Here is a 14,442-nt window from a genome sequence, read left to right as displayed (position 1 = left end):
ACACAAAACTCTCACTTGAACATTGATTATTTTAACAAATACAAACGTCACTAAACAATAGATACACGTTAGAGCTACATAGAATGTAACAAACAAATATCACAACCTAAATCCTAAATTTCACAACCAGCCACCAAAAAAAGATTGCATTTCAATAAATTTGCATAGAAACATAGAGGATCCTGTCAATGCTGTCACGTCAAAAAAATCTAACCAAACAAATGTATACACTTTTAAATGTCAATCGTGCAAATGAAAAAAATAGATCGCACTTTTTCATATTTTCATCTATGTATATAAAAAAAATACGATCCATACGACTTTCACTGCTTCCGATCGGATCAACATTTCTCATAGATCTCCGAACATTTCGTCAGGTATCCGTTAATTGAGATCGTGGTCGAAAGGTTGCGTGTCGGGTCATTTTTACGTTTCCTCGTAACGAACTCATCAATATCATTATAATTTTCTTATTTCAAAGGGCGCACTTTTGCGAGTCTTCAAATTGAATTATTATTATTCAACGAAGCATGCTTTCGCACGTACAAAATCAACGCAAAAACGTTTGACAGCCCATAATGATGCAAAAAACAAGCGTATCAACAAATTTACTTTCATATTGTAAACCTTCACTTTTAATCAAACGTATGTATACAAATATGGTAAAGCGCACGTTTGAAAACGAGTTGCAAATTAATGATAGTTGTTATTAATCTGTTAATTATTCAAACGAAATGAACAAAAAATAAAAACGATTAACCTCACATTGACTCAAAACCGGATACCAAAAAAAATTCACTTTCAGTGGTAGCATCATTATAATGTAACAGCCGTCATCTGAGTGAGTGTCATTTATTATGTTTTTCGAATGTAAATTCGCAGACGATTCGTTGAATTCGAGCGGCAATAATTGATTTATTACGTTGTACATTGTTTATAATCATGCATCTGTATGAAATGAGCTAACGGGTCAAAGGTGATATATTGTGCTCGGTTCAAATTTAAACGAAGATGCATGTGCGATTGATCGATTACATTTTTACCATTCTATTTAATTGTAAATAAGAGATTTGACATTTTGATTCGTTCGAAATAATTGAATGTTATCAAAAATGATCGATTGAAAACTGCCATTAGTAGGCCGGAATTGAAATTGAAAATATTTATAATAAATTAATACAACATTAAACTGACTATACAATAAATTTTACAGCATATCCACACCTACACAATACGTGAAATTTCATTTGCAAAAACACTATTTCTGTTTGACTTAATTCACAAATTGCTATGACTTCTTATAATTCGATATGTCCAGAATCTCGGAAGAACAGAATAAACGTATTACAGACCACCAGTATTTTTAAATTTATTTAAATAAAAACATTTCTCGAATTGAGGAAAAGTGGACTTATGGCACTTTCAAATTAACGGCTCATATATGTACATATGTACTACATGTAAACAGTATAAAATACAAGCTATAAAAGTTTATAACACAATTTTATTTAACAAAATATTATATATAAAATCATCAGCTTTATTTCTACATTATTAGATAAATAATTTTAATTAATAAACCATCGTGATTTGTGAAATGCTTTCAACGAACTTTCATAACCTTTTCCGTGACGGACACGATTGATCTACTGTATTGTCCTAATTTCGAACGCTTTACTTCCATTTACGTAAACGATAGATGCACTATAAACAATAAATAATATATCAATAGTTATGAGTATATAAAACGGTATTTTTCTACGTGGAATCGCAAGTCTTCCTGGTCAATAAAGTAAGTGCCTTTCAGTTGTAGAATCTCGACGGTTATATGTATGTACATACATACATAGAACCGATGAGATAATAAAGCAACTTAATACATCGTTTGAGCAATTGATGATCGTTAGACGTACAAATAGGCATCCACAGCTCAAAATTTTAACTGAAAAAACTCACAATTTAATACCGCTCTTGAGATTTATCACCTAGTTTGGTTGCAAAACGCTACCTATAAAATTCTAAGATGAAATGATTAACCTAAGAGTGTGTCTGACCTGTTGAGAAAATCTGGACGAGTCGCATTTGAGTGCAGTGGCAGTGGCGCAACATCGCCAAATGCCATATAAACGTTCCAAAAAATGCATCGAGAGTTTGAGATTATCAATACTTTCTAACTAGTGCAACTGAATATCGGATATTTATTATGAAATTTTATATAACATAGTAATTTTTTTATGCTATACACTTCTAACCTTATAAACCGAGAGATTACCTGATACCAGATTTTAACACCTTAAAATCAATCATGAATCTTTTAGAATTTATGTGTATGAAACTTTTTAAATTAAACTATAAGGTCAAAAAATCGTGATTCAAATGATATATTATAAAGATCTTTAAATTGTTTTCACTCTTCTTTAAATTTTATTAGGGCTTGTATAAGGATTTATTTTGATAGAAAAATACTTAATAATATAAATATAATTAATTAACATAAAGTATTGAAATAAAAGTCGAACGAACTATAATTTTCCCTATAAAATTTATCAATACATTTTAAATAAAAGTTTTGCATATGATATTCGGACAAACTGTTAGCTGACATAAATTTTTCTTTCCGAATTAGAATTTCAAAGCGATTTAAATTAAAATTAGCATTAAATCTCGTCTTTGGGCTGACAACAGTTGCATTGAAGTACTCATGAGCTAACATCAGCTCACAATCATCTCCACGATCATTATTACTAAACTATTATATGTATTTACACCGAAAAGGTGAAACGTCTCGGATTAAAACGTTCTATTGTGCGTCTTAAAGAACAATATCCGATAGGCGAACGAAGATTTCATTTAATTAACAGACACACACCCAAATATCAGATCGGACGATTTCATTAGCTCTAAAACCCCATTAACCTTTGCGCGAAACGCAATCTCATTTCAGCGAAAACGCTTAAATAATACAATACAATATAAACATCGCTTTGCAAAACAGAAGTTCTAATTAATTCACAGCGAAAGAATCGAAATGCAATTAACCGCAAAAAACTGACTCGGTATTGACTAACCGAGAGCGGTGTGTCATCACATCTTTATATGTACACGCTCGATATTGTTATATGTTTTGTATAAATATGCTAATGCAGTTTCCTTTTGAAACGGTCCAATTTTTTTTTTCCCTTCTTGTTACAATTTCATCGAATTTCGCGTTGAATAATTTAAATCGTGATAAATCGCTCTATTGTATCACTTTAGTGTATGTTTTTGAAGAATTGAAAAGTAACATGCTTGCAAGTATTTCAAATTTGTAATGAAATTTTACACGCGATTTTAAAATACACAATTTGAAGCGCAATACGTTGATTGAGCGTTTAAAAATATTGTTATATTTTTTACGTACCTTTAAAAGGTCAATGAGCTTTCGATTTGATTTATAGCCCGTTCTGTATTTAATACAATTAATTACAAAGAAAATAATTGATTAACAAGTACATATGACACAACTTCAACGCGTTTCTAACTAAATACATAAAAAGTACATTCGATCGAATTATTTAATATTTCATTACTATTAAATACAATAAGTATGTCTAGTAAAATAATTGAATACATTTTTTTGACGGGAAATAAACATTACATTACGAAATGCATACCATACGAAATCAAGCATAAATCGAAAGCTCAAATCAAATTTGACATTTATTACATAAATTTTTTCAATATAGTATAGCAAAAATAAAACATACTCAACAGTAATTGGGTCTATTATAGTTGACCACCTGGATTTTAACATTAAAAATAACCATATATGCTCAAAACGGTGCTATTGTCCACTACTAGTAGATAACATTACAAATACTTCTATGACTACTTTTAACTTTATAATCCAATTGGTCAATCATTACATATATATCGGCCAATTACTATGACATCTCCCCTATATAGACATTTTACTCCAAGAAAAATGTTCACAATATGACCAAGAAAAATATGTAAAAGTCACACATGAAAAGGAGCTCAACCTTTCCAAGCACAAGTATTAATTTTTACAATACATCGTGTGCACCATTTAATTATAGATTTTACGACTATCAATATCGAACTCGTTCCTTCATGCAAAATGCTAACTGGACCTGTTTTTGCACTCTCGAATATATAATATAATATAAAACAATAAATTAATACTGTACATACATACAATATTTCCTCGTCGCCCTTGATATTTGCAAGTATGTACGAAACGCGACACGAGAATGCAAGTACAAAAACAAGATTCGTTCATTGTTAACTTCATACTACATACTGTCATCATTGCTAAAATTTATTTACAGAACACACTAAATATATCCGTACGTACAATCGGTCCAGATTCAACTACTGTAACATTAAATTTTCCACGTAAACGACCGATAAATCTCACACGACCGTGTTTTTGTTTGGTAATGGAAAATTTGGAGCGATTCTAATACGCGTTTCAGCATAGTGTTCATTACCAAACAATACGTCTGATGGCCTACAAATTGTTAATATATTTCGACGGGACCGTAATTTAAGATATTTTTCATGTTTTTTTTTTTTAACATACTATGTATACATACATATACATATACGAATCGGTTTGTTTGGGAACTACTAGACAATACGTGCAAATTGAAACGAGATAAAATTATACCCGTATCTAATAAGCAAAACTAATTTTAAATTGAATATAATCAATGCTATCGCGTTTATTATTTAGTTAAATTAGCGAACGATTTAACAACATTGTATTTTAAGTGATTTCAATTATTATAGGATTTCAATTATTATTTAAGTGATTTATTTAAGTGATTTCAATTATTATTATATCTTACTTATATATAACATGGTGATAAATCTATAAGTCGAAGCAAATTGATTGTGCATAAATTGTATGCAAAATTTTCATATGAATTACCTATGTATACATATACATATATCTAACTTTGGCAGTTGATATGTAAATGAGATTATATCGATTAAGAAATACTACGATAAAAGAAGCAAATTTTTCATCTATAAAAATCTTCTTGCCTTGCATGTTATAAAATGCATATAATTATATATGTAGATTATGAGATATCTTTTTCCCACATTAAATATTCAAATACGGGGCTTTCAATTAACAGGTCTATCATCTGTGCTAAAGGTTAGGGATACACTCAGTTGAAATAAATGCTAAAAAACTAATTATTATGAATTAAATTTATCCGAAATCAACTTGTCAATGTGATCCTGGATATTGAAGTTGACTTTTAATTTCAAATAAATAAAAAGTTCATATTTCTTAAAAAGTCTATGAACAAATTTCAGTTTAAACAAAAAATTTAATCATTCTCAATCCATATAATATAAAAGCGCCATTACAAAATCATATGATTGCATATAAAACCTCATTACAATTTTTTCGTACAACTGAAATATCATTATAAATACTGAACTTAACGAAAATCTTACGTCATATAATAAAGATCATTCAGAAGACTTCATCTAATGTAAGAAAAACAAAACAATAATTCGTCCAAACATTGTATATATGTATATGTATATATGTATATGTATATATGTATATATATATATATATATATATATATATATATATATATATATACATATATACATATACATATTCTTAAAACGCTCACAAATCAAGACGGATCGGATGCGATTTCGTTGCACACACAACCAGCCCGCCAATTTGAATTTTGCAAACGATTTCCAAACACGCACCTACACATATCGAAGAGCACACCGTGTGTGTGAGTGTCTTCATATAAAAGCACAACAATTTGCAAGTCGTCTGCGTGTTGCGAAAAAAAAACATCACGGGGAAAATATGAAAAATTTCGATCATGTGAGCAGACAATGCAACGCGGACTTTCTTCGCAAGTTGCATGCAAATATTTCGCCTGCCTGCGCGATCGCGAGCCTTTGCACCACTTTTCTTCTGGCCGACGATGCTGTTGTTGATGATGATGATGATGATGATGGAAGTGATGCAACGGCACCGTCGCCGAAAATATATTATATACATATGTATGTATATATATATTTTGAAATTTCACTAGCGCCGAATTCGCTCCGCATATTGACATGCTCGTTATCGCGTTTACTTTTACGAGGTTCACACGGTCTACGTTCCACTGCCGATTATATCGAATGTGTAATAGTTTAATTCGTAGATAAACGCTCCATCTTATCGCCGATTAATGCAATCGATTGTGGTCATCTTAATCAATTTGGGATTAGCCGCAACCCTCAATGAAAAAATAAATTATACGATCGGCATTTAAACATCCACTACGCACACACTTCGATTCAGATTAATCAATTTTACCATAATCAAAACCTTTTTATTTTGTCAGTTGCTTAGTTATTCGATGCATAATTGAAATTAATGGATTTTGAAAGCCGAAATCATTTAAATGATTTTATAACTTTATATGAAATGAACACTTCGATGAGTCTAATAGAAGCCGACCAAACTTACCAGTTAATATGCAAGGCTAATAATGACCAACTGTAATTTATAACTCATCAAATATTAGGTCAGTACGCTTAATAGTGTATAGATTATTGTATGTTAGTTCAAACATAATTATATTGAATGTCAAATACAAAATAAAATAATAAAAAAAAAAACAAAAATAATAATCCTTATTTAAATCACTACTGTATAATTTTATCGTATTCAAAAGATAAGCTAATTATTTTATAGGCTATTATATAAGCGCAATTCAGAACGGAACAAATTTTCAATGGACTCAAACAATGCCTTCTTTGGACTAATTCAGTGTAAAAAAAATCCCGTATTCAAATTACTATTCAAATACTAAAAAACGCTTTACTATGTTTGCTTTAAATATTCAAATAAATAATAATTGTTGTAAAATTTAATATGATTAATTTAGAGTAAAATTTTTTGACATAAAAAGTATAATTCTATATAAAAATTAATTTATTTATAATTAATTTTAAAATGATATAAAAAATATTATTATTAACAAATTTCGATTGCGAGGATATATGTACATGTATTTATGTTTAAATATTTCTACTGCGCGTAAAACTCATAGAATCCGCACTTTTTTTAATATGAATGAACTTATTCCAATTTCATATACATACATAGATAAATAGTTGTTCATAAAAATCTATCCACATTTCGTATTTACAATGTCAAATCTATTACAAAATATACGATATTGTATTAAACACTGATTCCAGTATTTTCCATGGATATTTATCGGAAAAAATAAATCCAAATCGATCTATCAAAAATTTCAAAACTCATCGTCACACTTTTAGAAATCATCTCCTTGGTGAAGAGAACGAAAAACAGGAAGAAAAGCATCCAAAAAGATTTTCGAAAACATTGAAAATATTTCGACGTACAAACTTCAATATGTACTACTTCTTTTTATAATTTGCGAATCTTCGACTCGATACCGTTTCGCCACATCCACATTATCTCAACACCCCAGATAGGGCAGAACCGACTCTTTCAGCGCAACAATCGACATGTGCATTTCAAAACTGACCTTATCTCCCCGCTGGATATTTGAACGTTTTGACACACAGTTGGCCAACAACGAGTACATTTCGGTTCTCAACACCGAGGGAAAATTAATTGTTAAGAGACCGCGGCTATTTTGGACAAGGCCGAGTGAATCGGCCGGAGAAGGAGAAGAAGGAGGAGGAACGGTTTCATTTTGCCTCGAAAATGCAAATTTTCCCAAGACTTCGGAGATAATTTCGCACTTTTTTGCGACCAGGCTATTAAATTTGCCGCAGAACATTGTCCGAGTTCTCTCGGTTCGAATTTGCAACCATAATATGTACGTTTTCACGGTCAAATCGTGAGCTTCTAGATGGGTTTCTCGTGCTTATGGAACTCTTATTTATTATATACACGTGTGTGAAATTCTTCTTCGACTTCCTCCAATATATGTGAGTGTGTGTGTGTTTAACAAGGGATCTCCGCAATTATTACGGCGAGTGATGAAAGTAAAACCGATTCTTCCAAACAATAACTGTGAAGTTTTCTCACAGGCTGTGGTCGCGTTAGTGTCGTAGAAAATTCGCTCGTAATAACGTAATTCCGTCGTTATAACGCGTCGTTGCTGAGATAACACGACGTTAATAAGACTACTTTTTGATATATTGCCACTTTCGCATGTTATAGTAAAAGAATAATGTAATTATTTTTACGACTCGATTTCATTGTATGCGGCAAATGCTCTATTTGCATTAGTTTCAATGTGAAATCATTTATTTGATATGCAAAACTGTCTAAATATTAAACATTAAAACTGATTTTATATATTTATAGATGTACGAATACGAATATTTATAGATGTAGAATCACAAGACTCACTAGTCATCTATGTGTAGTACTAGTGGTTAAAAAAAATGTTTATTTTATCCAAGCACCTAAGTAACTACATACATATGTATGTACATGTATTGAACAATTAAATTATATTAAACATCTTCAAATATTCACATATGTATACTACACTAAAAATATTATTTTTGTATAATTTTACATCACAAAAATAAAATTTTATATTTTATATATCTAATAGAAAATTAATTTTTCAAATAATTTATTAGACTTTGATTACATAAGATGAGTTCAAACAAAGAATTTCAAACTCAATGTTTTAATGCAAATGTCGATTACATTATATTAAAATTTGAATAAAACAATCTGGGAAAAATTTGACAGTGTCGCAAATTTTAGCGCGTTCAATAAGATTGCCTTTTGTTTTTGAACGAATTTTATTAATATAAAAAATTAAGAAATCGATTTTAAATCATATTATATTCATGCGTAGTACATACATATTTTGTTTACCGAATACATACATATTGCTTATTATATGTATTTCGTATTAATACGCAAAAACATTGTAGCGAGTATTGTTTCAAGCAACTGGGAAAATTTACGTTGTTGTTTTAGGTGTTGCTTAAAAAATCGTAACGGAAGCATTTGAGCAACAGTGAAAATATGATAAATGGTGAAACGTGTCAGAGTTCAAATAACCATTACCGTCGATGAAAAGAAGAGCTCAATAAAGGCGACGACAGGTCGTTATATGTTATACGAAAACAATTATTCACACTCCGTCTTGACAGTGGTGTGTATTAGTATGTTGATTTTTATTACTTTGGAATGTGCCCTGATTTTCATTTCTGTATTTCAGCACGCTATCTTTAAAAGCTGTTCGATTCACCAGATGAATTCTGCGTGCGGCCATGCAATCGTGATTGATGTATGGTGGGATGCTGGGTGCTCAAGCGGTGAAAAAAATATGACGTGAATGTGAAGCACTTAAACGAGAATGAATGTTGAATTTTCACGGGTCGCGTGTGCGAGCGAAATCGATTTTCACTCTCGAGGAAAATCTCTGAAGAGTGAATTTCAACCTCAATTCATCGAAGCTCTGTTTACAAAATATATGTAGATATGTATTTACTTATTCGATGGGCTCATTCATGTACATATGTACATACATACATATATGAATATACAGAGCTAATTATGCAATCCACCATACAAATTATAATCTATTATTTAAATAATGCATAAATGCCATTTCTATATTACAGATTATTTTTCATATCAAAAATATCAAACGATAAGACATTTTAAATTTACTTAATGCTTAAAATTAAAGATGATTCAAGTAATTAAGTTTCTATAATCAATTTAACGATAAAAAAACTATCCACCAACGAATAACATCGATAATTGCATTAGGCAATCAATTAAATTTCCAGTACGAAACATCAATCAATTCGTTGCGAGGATCATATTGAACGAAAAATTATGTACAAAAAAAAATTGGAACAACGATGAATAGAATTCATTGAATAACTCATTTCCAATAAATCTTCAGAATTAATAAATATCTTCAAAAAACGAACGAATAGAATCATAATTTATCTACCATAAATTAATGCAAATTTTCCTTTACATATCGCATGCATGTATGCTCGAGGGTCAAATCATATTATAATTGAACAATTTTATAATTTTATGCGTAGGTCAATTATTCGAGAGAGAAAAATCGGAAAAATCGAGGACGAATTTCAATTGTTCAACACTCGCTGCATACGTTACCTACTCACATCGCATACAATACCTACACAATATAATAAGAAAACATCATAATAATAATAATAATACAGCAATAAACATAAAACTCACCACGTCAGCCGATCGACCGATCCTTGAACACGATCCCTCGTAAATTTGCCAAAAGTCGACGATCGGACGGAATTTTCAGCAAAGCCCACAACGGACGATCGCCAACAGAGAGTCTTTGGTGTGTGGACGTATGTGCACTGTATTTAACACGGGGATCACGTTAAATGAAAAACTGTCATGACTTTTCTTCGCAGGGGTTCGTGCGGGCTCCGCTCGTCGATGTCTCTCGCCGAGAGCTTTGGCGAATATATGTATGTAAATGTACGTGAGTGGTAAACCGGTCGGGTTTTGATGGCGAGTGGCACACGCGCTGCTACACTGGCGGCCCACCGACAACTGACTCGCTGCCGCCCCCTGAACGTTAAGATGAACACACCGTGGACACTGGTAAGAGGATGGGAGACGTGACTTATGTATGTGCGAAGCTGCTGCTGTATATCGAGCGTGGTCTGCCGTCGACGTGTCCGCTGCGGTTGCGCTTTTGACGGATCGGGGGGTTCGATTGGATCGCTACCGGTTATCGTGAAGGATTTTCCATACTCGCACAACTCACCTGAAAGGTAAATGTCATGTTGAAAACAGTTGATTATAGGGTGGGTGAACATTTTATATGATAAATTATGAAGTTTATATGGAAGCTCTCTGTTTATTGTGATCTGTATACCATGATGTTATCAAAACCTTAATAGTAATTCCAGTGGCGTAACTAGGAATTTTGGACCCGTAAGCAAAAAATCATCAAAGACCCCCGCCTCAAATTTTAAAATCGAAATACCAAATTTTTGGTTTCGCAACGCAGTATTAATATAAATATAATTAATGTTAATATGTAAGTACATAATTTAACTCGCCTATTTTAAAATTTATTCTTTCGAGCCTTACCGTTTGCAAAATCATGAATTAGTTGTTTGAGGTCCATTTTGGCTGCTTATTTGTGCTCAATTGTAAGCAAAAATAGTTCATTGAGTCTGGTTGGACCGATCGAATCTCTTTTGTAATCTTTTATTATTTTTAATTTATTTAATGTTCTTTCTTCGCTAGCAACAGTTACCGGAAGAGTAAAAATAACATGAATAAAAATAATCTGAAAAATCACTCTCCAAATAACTATACATGGTAATAAGTAATTCTGAAAATTGCCTTATGGTCATTGTTTCAGAAAGATCTTTCTTTATTAATAAAAGTACATGAGAAAATTGAGATTCGAATTAATCTGAGAAAACTTTTCGATATCTGTTTCCAGCATATTCATAATTTTCCTAAGTTCAAGAAAACCGAAATAGTTTTTCACTACCTGCATTCCCGCAAAATGTGTCCTAATTTGAACAGTTATTTTGACGATTTATGGCCCCCTATCTCCGTGAGCCCGTAAGCATTGCCTCCCCCGCTACATTAGTAGTTACGCCACTGAGTAATTCCACTTTAAATGTATGTATGTACATATTAGTCATTATTAGAGCGCGGATAGAGAACGTGCTTTTTCCAGGAATCGGGGCGGTTTGGCTCTATTTACAAAGCTAGAGTCAAAAAAAAAAAGGTTTGGCGAACCTTTAACAATGCATTTACAACAACTGAACTCTGGGTCCGCTCTTTAGTCATTATATTTGCATGTGGCGGAAGTCCAATTTTCAGTTAAAAAAACACTATTTATGTTTGAATTAATTCACAAATTGTTTTCACTGCTTTTAATTTGATATATAAAGAATCTTGGAAAAGCAAAATAATCGTATTACAGGCCACCTTTATTTTGAGATATTTTTAAAAGCAAAACATTATATTTAATGCATTGCGAAATATTTATCGAAAAGTCGACTTATGCCACTTTTCGATAAATATTTTGATTTTTAAATATCAATATAACGGCTCATATATCGATGGCTAACTTTCGGTAGTTTTAAAGGAACGGAATCAACCAATAGTTGGTCAGGAACCTTTACGTGCAAAGAGCCAAGTCGGCAAAAGTTCATTATAAATACCAAACTCTGAACAGTTTTCAGTCGCATTTTATACATACATACATATGTATGTATGTATATGTATTGAAATTTTATTTTCTTTGGGTCTTTTGATGCTTCGAAAATCTTGCGATCTATTAGAAAAGATTTTTAATTTTGCTGCATGTACCAACAGTAAATGTATAATAATATGATACAATTAAAATTAGATTCGGTTTTTGGGACTTTTGAAATACAATAAATATGCAAAATGAAAAATAGTAGAAATAATTTTGAAATTTTAGAGAAAAATAAGGACGGCTCGTTCATAGGAGCTGCGACGCTGCAGCACTCCCAGAAAAAATATACATATGTATACATTTACAACTAGTGAATATATGTAAATAAAATTAAAATGATTAGATATTTAGCATACTCATTAATAATGAGTATGTCACGAGCCGCAACTGGAGAAAACTATAAAATATAGAAATGGCTATAGAATTCATGGTTAAGGTCATACATACATATATGTATGTATGTACATGCATATTTACATTAGGGTACATCGAAAATAGCGAATTTTTGTTGGAAACACTTCTAATTGGAAAAGATGTTCTGTATCATGGGAAATCCGTAAAAAATAATATAGAAATTCTAAATAACATATTTTCACTGCCGCCAGCTCATTTAAGTTTGTGGGAGTCGTAAATTTTACCGATTTTCGAAGGTTTTGTTTTTATTTTAATTTTAAGGTCAGTTTTAGTACTTGCTTAATATCCTAGTCTAACTCTACCGAAATACTCGAACCTGGGAACCTCTCGATGGTTAGTATTAACGTTGCCACCAAGTAATAGTTAATTTAATTAATGTTTTATATTTTTAATGTTACTTAAATAATATGTTGAGAGTCGCACTTTTTAATATACATACATATAGAGTCGCAGTTGTCTCCGGAATCACCTTTTATATTTTTTGTTTACTTTTTTCTCTACAAAATTTTACCAGAATGTGTTTTTGAACACTAAAAAAACTAAAATTGCAAAAAAAAATTATTAGAAGTACCTACTACCACGTATAGATTTAGTTTTACCCAGCATAACAAACCCGAATGGAACATTTCATTTTAATTTTTATAATGCATATAAAAGCAAAACCATAAATTGGAAAACGAAGGTACCTACTAACTGCTTATTGTGGAAAAATATATTTTTCCCAATATTTGTCCCTCCACAATTGGAGGAAATAAATGCATAATGGCGATTTAATGAGTATGATTTTAACTATTATAAATTAACTAATTTACACCATCACTAGAAGTGTTTCTTAATTAAAAACTAAAATTTCATTATTGGGTTCGATATTATCAAAAGAAACATAAAAATAAAAATCATCGTGAAAACAAAACCACATTTTCTAAATTTGGAGCATAATTATATCATTATTTCATAAAATCGATATTTAAGTTGCGACCAATATTAGATATGTACAATCATCTTTTTATGCTCAGATAATTTTAAATAATCAATCCAGCACATATTTGACTAATTCGATCAGCCTTCAAATACGCTAATTTCTCAATAATTAAATCAATAAACCTTTAAACATAAATTGGTTTACACGTAATGAGATACGTAATATAATTAAAAAAACAATCTTGAATATTTACATATATGCACAATATATTTATCATTTCAGATTCGTTGAGACCCGAGATAATAATCAACGCTAAATCTAAAACGCAGACGAAGCTCATTTTCAGTTTCCAATAAGTAAGATAGCTCATCTTTGCGCAGTCGAGTCGTCTTCGTATAATATAAATCATCGACAAATACCACGCACAATAAACGGGATGGCATATAACGATCCGTCATTAATTAGCCCTGCCCTTATACATTGCATTGCACTTTTTCAATAAATTCTGGGTTATGATACTACATATATAAATATAAATACAGCGTGCAAAGACACCCGTAGTGCACATCGACCAACCGACAACACACACGCGTAATTAGTTTGGCATTTCGTCTATGACCTATGTCGTTGCCAGGCACGTAAGTACACATTCATAAATATATAATGAAAAAGATTAGGAAAATAGTGCAAGATGATATTTAATTATTTCATCATTAACATGCCCTCGATTCGCACGGAGAGCTGACCGTCGATGTGTTAAATGTATCGCGAAATTGTAGTAGTATTTGATCGTGATTTTCTTTAATGACTGGAGATTTTTCCATTCCTGTATAAGTTATATTTGAGTGGATGACTTTT

At 31.2% G+C, this 14,442-nt stretch overlaps 1 protein-coding gene across 1 annotated transcript in view; it reads right to left on the bottom strand.

Moving 5' to 3' along the window:
* The window catches only part of thw (chitin-binding domain protein thawb), a 64,371-nt gene extending 53,799 nt beyond the window's left edge, over positions 1 to 10,572 (bottom strand). Inside the window, exon 1 of the mRNA XM_077438814.1 lies at positions 10,235 to 10,572. The gene's annotated coding sequence lies outside the window, so the exon portion shown is untranslated. The remainder of the gene's footprint in view (positions 1 to 10,234) is intronic.
* Between the last annotated feature and the right edge of the window lie 3,870 nt (positions 10,573 to 14,442).

The sequence above is a fragment of the Arctopsyche grandis genome, chromosome 9, assembly GCF_051622035.1.
Source record: "Arctopsyche grandis isolate Sample6627 chromosome 9, ASM5162203v2, whole genome shotgun sequence".
In the NCBI taxonomy this organism is placed as follows: domain Eukaryota; kingdom Metazoa; phylum Arthropoda; class Insecta; order Trichoptera; family Hydropsychidae; genus Arctopsyche; species Arctopsyche grandis.
The sequence above is the reverse complement of the archived record's forward strand: the minus strand, read 5'-3'. Positions and strand labels throughout refer to the sequence as shown.